This window comes from Felis catus, chromosome C1 (genome assembly GCF_018350175.1).
Source record: "Felis catus isolate Fca126 chromosome C1, F.catus_Fca126_mat1.0, whole genome shotgun sequence".
In the NCBI taxonomy this organism is placed as follows: Eukaryota; Metazoa; Chordata; class Mammalia; order Carnivora; family Felidae; genus Felis; species Felis catus.
This window is the reverse complement of record NC_058375.1, coordinates 107,376,784-107,386,051: the sequence shown is the minus strand read 5'-3', so window position 1 is coordinate 107,386,051 and position 9,268 is coordinate 107,376,784. Positions and strand designations below refer to the sequence as shown.

At 39.3% G+C, this 9,268-nt stretch overlaps 1 long non-coding RNA gene across 1 annotated transcript; it reads left to right on the top strand.

Moving 5' to 3' along the window:
- The first annotated feature begins 396 nt into the window (after positions 1-396).
- On the top strand, positions 397-1,787 carry LOC109503127. Its single transcript, XR_002162024.2, has 2 exons — positions 397-456; positions 1,183-1,787. It is a non-coding gene; the product is annotated as an uncharacterized LOC109503127 (long non-coding RNA).
- Positions 1,788-9,268: the final 7,481 nt, after the last annotated feature.

The window sequence follows — 9,268 nt, the reverse complement described above, 5'->3', positions numbered from 1 at the left end:
TCATCAGGTAGCAAGGCTCTTTTCAACCCAGCATGCACAACAGAATACCAGCCAGCGAAAGTGGAACACGGTAGGCAGTATTACGATTCAGGGAACACGAAAGATAAAAGAGAGAATCATCTTCCCCAATCAAATAGAGCCTTTGACCACCAGTTAGAGAATCCCTGAAATTCCTCTGCTATAACAAGTCACTTAAACTAAGAGCTTAGGGTTTCTGTGTCATGAACACGTAACCCAGTGAAGAAATCTTAGAGCAGGATATTTCCTATTTGCAGAGTCCCTGTCTAGCAAGTTATGGGTGGATTTGCATTTTAGTTGGGAAATTATTGGACCAGGCCAGTTTTAGGCAATCCCACTTCCTCCTGGGTGGGGCAGCAAGCCCTATAAAGAGATCCCCTGCCATGGGACTACTACCATCCTTTTGGTACCGAGTCCTGATCTATTTCGGAGAGCTTGGTGAGTCTGATTTCTTGAGTTCTGCTTTTTGGTGCTCTCAAATGTTGAATTTAATCTGTGGCCAGCAAGTTCAGTTGCTCCAAAGTTAGGATCATTGGTTCAACGCTCCGTAGTTGATGGAAACTTGGTATCTGGGCACAATGATATACTGTTTTCATTTGTTTTTTGGTAGATAGTTTGACATCCCCTATGGAAAAAGAAATTAATAGTAAAGCTTTGATAAGAGGAAAAAAGAACAAAGTACTTTTCTCTTTTCTATATATTTTTGGTGTCCCTCCTACTGTGATTTCAAAGGTTTATGTCTTAGAAGGTATGAAGCCATTGTATTCTTATTGAGTGGCCCTTTGTTCTGTACCTATGCCAGTTTATTGGGACCTCACAAGAGATAATGATGGTGGACATTGTGAGGCTGCCCAGGATTTCAGAACGTGTGACTGCCTTTCTCAAAGATGTTTCTGTCATGCAAATAACATTACTACTTAGTTCTTTCAAACAGAGATATTTTCTTTGGAAAAATGATATGAGAAAATAGAGCACTTTCTGTGGGCTGATGAAGCAATTCGCTAAAGAGGAAGAGAGAAGCCAGAAAGTCATAAAAAGGGAGTTACAAGGTTAAAGGATATTCTTAGAGATTGAAGAGAGAATATGTCAAAGTTTTACATAAGCTTTGCTTTCTCGCTCTGGGAAAGTCCCTTCTTTTGAACACTGTCACATGTTTTCTTTCAGATTCTAAAATCCCAGAAAGATGTCTTATCAACAGCAGCAGTGCAAGCAACCCTGCCAGCCACCTCCCATGTGCCCACCTAAGTGCCCTGAGCCTTGCCCACCTCCAAAGTGTCCAGAGCCTTGCCCACCTCCAAAGTGCCCAGAGCCTTGCCTACCGCCAAGGTGTCCTGAGCCATGCCCACCTCCAAAGTGCCAGCAGAAGTGCCCATTCAAGAACAAGTAGCAGCTTCAGGACTCACCAGGACCAGGAAGGATAAAGACACTGGCTCACCTAATTCCACAGCTCCACTTACCTTCTTTTCAAAGCCTAACCTGGGTACAGAGGAAGCTTCTCTCTGTAGCCTCTACCATATCTGTGACAACTACTGCATCACAGAGGGAAAGGTTTCCCCCCAAGGCTGTGATACCATTACTCTCCCAGAGGCAGCTGCAAAAGGGTGGTCCTCAGCTGTGCCAGACCCCAGGGCCTCAGAAGGAAGGGCAGCAGCTCTCTGTGGGGTGTCAGCAAAGGATTCTCTGGATGTCTCCTGCAGACCAGGACTTTCTACTTCCTGGGCCACTGTCACTTTTCTTTAATTTCTGAATAAAGTGCATTTTCGTTGTGATGGGATATTTTCTTTCTTTTTACACCTGGTTTTTAGCAATATCATACCATCATTGTGGTTTATTTCTGTCCTTTCATCCCAAGGCCTAAGGTCTCATAATCAGTGTTATCTGAATTTTGGATCACATCAAAGATTACTTCTATGTAATTTAGAATCTGTTATTTTCCTTAATTACTACTGATTGATTTGGAGAACAAATTATTTAACGTCTCAGGATTTTAATTCCTTTAGTACAAAGTGGAGAAAATAATATTTACATTACAAACTTGTCAGGCATAAAATTGAATGAATGTGTCTAATTTAATTGGCACAAAGCCTGGCACATAATAAGCACTCAATGAAGCAGCAGACTGTCATTGTCTCATCACCATCACCATCACCACCACCATTTCCATCGCCACCACCACCAGGTTTGCTCCAACCTGAAAGTGGCTCAGACATAACTAGTGTAGGAAACATGAAGATTCTTGAATTTTATTACCCTTTTATATTCCATTGTTCTCTTTCCTTTCTAATTCACTTTATTTTTTATGTGATATTTCAGAGAAACTTTTGTATTAGTGGAGTATTCTGCATAAAATTATAGCTGTTCTTAAAACATGGGGAAACAACAGAAAGGGAAATAATAAGGCTCCTTACAAGGCAAAGTGTTCTCTCCTCTCCATGCATACCACATGTTTTTCTTACTCTGGCAACCCACCAAAATTCAGGGTCCTGTCATGTTTGTTCACCTCTGAAATTGCTTTTTGGAGTGTTGTAACCCTACATTTGAGAAATATTTGGGTTTACATGTCTATTTAGATTTGCAAAGTTATTGCTGCTCTGTAGCTTATTTAGCCAACTAGTCAAGTAAGCTGAAAAAAGAGGGTTATGTTCTTTAAGTGTATCATTGCTTGTGGTGCTAAGTGTTCACAAACAGAATACTTAACTGAGATATCACACACACACACACACACACACAGAGAGAGAGAGAGAGAGAGAGAGAACATTATTTTTTAAAGCAACAAAGTCTTCATATTAAATCAACTACACTGCACATATTTAAGAGGCTCTTCCTTTTCTATATCCTCCAGTAACAAAACTAGAAGTGAAGGACCCCAAGATGATAGAACTACAGGTGTAAGGGTATTCCAGATTACTGCTCATCCCTTTCATGCTGTGGTGAGAGTGAAAAGTAACCCACAGAAGACTTCCACTCAAGTTACACACTGCACATGCTGAGATGCACACTTGGGAGAAAAGTGAGACAGAAAAAGAAAAATAACCACTGAAGGGAGTAGTTAAGATGGCAGGCAAGTAGGGGAACCCTGGGCTTTCCTCATCCTTCAAACACAGTTGTATTGAGGTCAGATCACTTGGAACACCCAGAAAATTTATCTGTGGGTTGCAGAAGGATCTCCATGGTTGGAGGCAGACAATATGGTAGGTGTGAGGTATGTGGAAGTGAATTAGTGGAGAGAAAAATCCTGAGGAAGGGAGGGAATCTTTTCTGTGGAGAGACAAAAGAGAGAGAAATAGAGAAGGGTTTAGAAAGTGCAGCATCAGGTTTGCACAAGAGGAAAACCTCTCTGGACCACGGACTGGGGAACTGGAAGTACTGAGTGTCACAGGTTTGTTTTTGTTTTTGTTTTTGTTTTTTTGCAAACAGCATTTAGAGCTCAAACTCTGAGGTTTTGGAAGTGCATGACTTTCTCCAGAGCAGATCTGTGGCACCTGCTTCTGGGGAGAAGGAGGGAGCTGGGCCCGTAGTGCACAGTGTGGTGTAGGGATCACTGGGCACACTGAGAGAAAATATTCCCCTTCCTGGAGTACTTTTGGAAGAGAGCATGTTGCCTCCCCAAGGATAAAAGACTGCTGGAGCCAGGAAAAAGCCTTTCATCAACAGGAGACAGAAGCAAATCCAGAGGGAATGTAACAATGTTCCTGCTTTTAGCAGTGCTACACCATAGATTCCATGCACTATATAGACGTGGAACTGTTTTCTTGTGACAATGGGCTTAAGACACAGCATGGAGAGGTATCCGGTGCTGGGTCCTTTAAGAGTTTTGAATCCTAGCCAAGCGCCAACAGAAAAACACAGGAGAGCTGTGGTACAGGGCATGCTGATTGCCCTCACTATTCTGAGAAGACTGCCTGAGCAGCAAGGGGTGTGATATCTCCTGTCCGAGAACAAGAGGCTGGGGTGGTGCCATTTTCCCCATGAACATCAACACTGTGAGACTTCAGAGACCAGCATAGTGGCCACCAGGGAAGACTGGATCGCTTACCCTAAAACCCTCCCCTCTGTGCCTGGCTACTACTTATTTACTGGGGCAAGACTGACAGAGCCAAAGAGTGGGCCTCTCCTCCACAAGACCAGCACAGGTAGCCAAGTGTGCAGAAAACTGAGTGCTTCAAAATGACACCTGTATTTTCATTTCCTTTTCTCTCTCTCTACCTCCTTTTTTTTTTTTTTTTTTTTGAATCAGGCTTCATTGTTTCTTTTCTTTTTCTTTCTTTCCTTTTTTTCCCTTTCTTTTTCTTTGGAATCAGCCTTAAAGTTTTTTGATTCACTGTTTGGCCTCTTTTGTTCCCTTTCCTTTTCTCTTTTTTTTTTGGGGGGGGGAGATCAGGCTTTTTACCCCACTTTTCTCAGGGTTACTTCAACAAACAAATCACAGCACTCAGTTAAAGGTCCAAACACTCCACCACTTCAAGCAAGGAGGATCTCTGCAAAGGACTGACCAATGGAAAAGAGCAGCCAAAACGCAAGGGTAGAGTGCACACAGCATACAACAGAAACACTTCCTGAAGTCCCAGGCCGTGGACTGTATATGACCCATTTGCAATTGCACCCAAAACAATAAAATGCTCAGGAATAAGCCTAAGTAAGGACATAAAATATCTGTACTCTGAAAACTATAGAACACTTAGGAAATAAATTGAAGAGGACACAAAGAAATGGAAAAGCATTCCATGCTCATGGATGGAAGAACAAACGTTGTTAAAATGTCTATACTACCCCCAAGCAATCTACACATTTAATGCAATCCCTATCAAAATACCACCAGCTTTCTTCACAGAGCTAGGTAAAAAAAAATCCTAAAATACACGGAGCCACCAAAGACCCTGAATAGCCAAAGCAGTCCTGAAAAAGAAAAACAAAACTGAAGGTATCACAAACCCTTCAAGCTATATTACAGGTTTCAAGCTATATTACAAAGCTGTAGTGATCAAGACAGTATGGTACTAGCACAAAACAAACACATAGAGCAGTGGAACAGAACAGAAAACCCAGAAATGGACCCACAGCTATATATTTACCTCATCTTTGACAAAGCAGGAAAGAATATCTAATGGGTAAAAGACCATCTCTTCAACAAATAGTGTTGGGAAAACTGGACAGCAACATGCAGAAGAATGAAACTGGACCACTTTCTTACACCATACACCAAAATAAATTCAAAATGGATGAAAGACCTAAATGTGAGACAGGAAACCATCAAAGTCCTCCAGGAGAACACAGGTAGCAGCCTCTTTGACTTAGGCTACAGAAACGTCTTTCTAGACGCATCACCAATGGCAAGGGAAATGAAAGCAAACATGATTTATTGGGACTTCAACAAGATAAAATGCTCCTGCACAGCAAAGGAAACAATCAATAAAACTAAATGGCAACAGACATAATGGGAGAAGATATTTGCAATGACATATCAGGTAAAGGGTTAGTATCCAAAATCCATAAAGAACTCATCAGACTCAACACCCCAAAAAACAAATAATCCAGTTAATTAATGGGGAGAAGACATAAATAGACACTTTTCCAAAAGACATCCACATGGCTAACAGACACATGAAAAGATGCTCAACATCACTCTTCATCAGAGAAATACATCAAAACTATGATGAGATACCAACTCACACCTGTCAGAATGGCTAAAATTAAAAACTCATGAAACAACAGGTGTTAGCGAGGATGCAGAGAGAGGCAAACCCTCTTGCACTGCTGGTGGGAATGCAAACTGATGCAGCCACTCTGGAGAACAGTATGGAGCTTCCTCAAAAAACTAAAAATAGAACTACCCTACAATCCACCAACTGCACTATTAGGTATTTACCCAAATGATACAAAAATACAGATTCAAAGGGATACATGCACCCCAATATTTATAGCAGCATTATCAACAATAACCGAACTATGGAGAGAGCCCAAACGTCCATCGACTGATGGAGGTTTGATGGATGGAGGTGGCTATGAGATGGACTAGATGGGTGATGGGTGTTATGGAGGGACCTTGTGATTTGCACTGGGTGTTGTATGTAAGTGATGAATCACTGAATTCTACTTCTGAAACCAATATTGCACTGTATATTAACTAACTAAAATATAAATAAATAATTAAATAATTAAATAAAAAATGAAAAGTAATCACCAACACTTGGGAGTTGTTTCTCCTACAGCTAGTGTTATTTGACTTAATACTGAAACTAATTTCTTGAAGTGATCAAAACAATAAAGTTAGTTAACACATCCATCACTTCACATAATTACAATTATGTCTGTGTGTGTGTGTGTGTGTGTGTGTGTGTGTGAGTGAGTGTGTGTGCGTGCGTGGTGAAAACTTTTAAGATCTACTCTTTCTCAGTGACTTTCAAATATACAGCAGTTTGTTAACTATAGTCATCATTCTGGATCACCAAAATTATTCATCTTATAACTGTAATTTTGTCTTTGGTTTTCTGCAAGCTGATGACTGCTCGCATGGATTTGTTTTTCTTTATTTGTATTTTTTTCAGAGTTTATAGTGCTTCTTTTTAAAAAAAAATTTTTTTTAATGTTTCTTTATTTTTGAGAGGAGTGAGACAGAGCGTGAGTGGGGGAGGGCCAGAGAGAGGGAGACACAGAATGTGAAGCAGGCTCCAGGCTCTGAGCTGTCAGCACAGAGCCCGATGTGGGACTCGAACCACGAACCGTGAGAACGTGACCTGAGCCAAAGTCGGACCCCTAACCGACTGAGCCACCCAGGCACCCCTAGAGTGCTTCTTAAATATCCAGCTTGATTTCTTTTTTCACGTTAGGAAATTATCAGCTATTGTCTCTTCATGTATCATTTTTACACCATTCTTTCTCTGTCCTCTCTTTCTGGAACTCTAATTACTTGTTAAATATTTCACTTTGTCCCATAAATTTGTTACACTCTTGTCTTCATTTTCCATCTTTTCTTTCTTCAGAACTTCAGTATACCAGCTTTTATTAAACTTTCTACTTTCTTAATCCTTCCTCTAGCTGTTCTAATTTGCTATTAAATATATCGACTGAGTCCTTATTTAAGTTCTTATTTTTATAACTTTTGTTCATTATTTTAATAAATACATTCCAATTTTCTGATTAAATTCTCCATCTTGTCATTTATTTTTATTTTTATTTTTATTTTAAGGCATATTCTTTTAGTGCTTGATGATTGATTCCACTTACATTCCAAGACCAGTGAATATTAGTCATTTTATAATGATTGCCAGCATCATTTTTGCCAGTTTGAGAGACAAAGAGATAACTTTCTTTCTTCTTTTTTTAAAATGTAATTTACTGTCAAATTGGTTTCCATACAACACCCAGTGCTCATCCCAACAAGTGCCCTCCTCCCCCCACCCCTCATCTACCCTTAGTTTGTTCTCAGTCCTTAAGAGTCTCTTATGGTTTGCCTCCCTCCCTCTCTGTAACTTTTTTTTCCTCCTTCTCCTCCCCCATGGTCTTCTGTTAAGTTTCTCAAGATCCACATATGAGTGAAAACATGGGGTATCTGTCTCTCTCTGCCTGGCTTATTTCACTTAACATTTAAAATTCCATGTCCAATAATTGGTGGATAATTGGTAATGTGATCTTATTTTCTTGTTTTTTTCCCCCTTTTGGTTTAGTTTCTTGGTATTTATTATCATTTTTTATTGAAAGCTAGATATTTTGTATGGAAAATTATAGGGGCTGTGCATGATCTTTCTTCTTTTAGATAATATTCATTTTATTTTCTATAAGAGTTTATTAGGAAATAATCACCTTAATGATAATCGAATCGTGGAATAATATGATTAGAGTATATGTTTCAGTAAGTATAAGCTATGGTCTACTTTTGACTATTCGTCATCCTAAGGACTCATAAGATCAGTTTAAGAGTCTGAGGTTTTTAACAAAATCTCCTTAGTCTTGGCAGGCTCTATAATCCAAATTTTATCTCCTCAGCATCTTTGAATGGGTAAGGCATCCATTAGCTTGTAGGTCTACTAAAAGCCGCTTTCTGTTCATCTTGTGGTACTTATATATCAGAACATACCTCAAGAGGAAGGGTGATATAGAGTATTGAATTCACCTCCTTGCAATTCGTTTTATAGAATCTTAGACCTTCAAGTATCTTGACTTTCCTGGACCTACTCAATGAACAGAACATTTCCTATAAATAAGATCAATGTGATATGCCATTTTTAGAAGATCAAATAGATTACATTTTGTTTGAAAATAATTAGATCAGTTCCTCTTGATTACGTTGCACCTCCATGAATGAGGCAGTGTGGAGGGATTGTGCCTCAAAAATAACATTATGTGAGTACTCAACCCCCATCTGCTCTAGAAAATCAGGTGAATGATTTCTTGGGATCATTCTTAATTTGAGGCAGGTTGATGTTATTTAGAATCATTCTGGAGGCAGAAAAAGACTATTGTTAATAATGATTTGGAACTTATTCTTATCTAATATATGGAAGCTGCCAAATGGGGAGTGTTACATATTACATGGCTTATTTTATAGTGTATTTTATTAAAATCCACATGAGAAAAAAGAATAAAGAGTTAAAAGGGGGAATTATGGATACAATTGGAATGAGAAGAAAGGATTCTTTTATTCTCTATGACATTTAAGACACAGTATCCCATTGAATCTCAAAGGCTTGTATATTAAATCACAAATCCTCAAAGGATCTGGGTCTCAGCAATTATCTATCTTGGAGTATCACTTGGGTCCTTTCCCAAGAAACTTAGTTAGATCCTCAATGGTGCTTCAAAGGACACAATGTTGAAAAAATGTTTTTAAAGCATTGATCAGAATATCATGAAGTGAGTCTGCTTTTCTGAGGATCCTTTTTGACCATCCAACATTTGTTGCTCCTACAGTAGATTGGAGTTTTCTGTGGTAAGTGTCATGAGGAAGGGAGTTTTGCCAATGAAGGACAAATTGATGATAAGATGCTAAAAAGGAAGGGAGGGGAGCTATCCAATTTCCTAATGATAGTATTTTGAGATCAAATAATATTCTTGGGATTGAAGCAATAAAGGCCCACCTTATCAGATGGACTTTGACTTGCTCCAAGTGCAGAAAAGTTCTCCCTGTTAATGTTTTCAATGAAAGGTTTTTCAGATTTTCCAAGACACAGGAAGGATCTTTCATTAGCAGGACTGTGCAAGTTGCCTTCCTAAAACCTTCTGTGTCCCTAACCAGGCCTATATAGCTTCACAG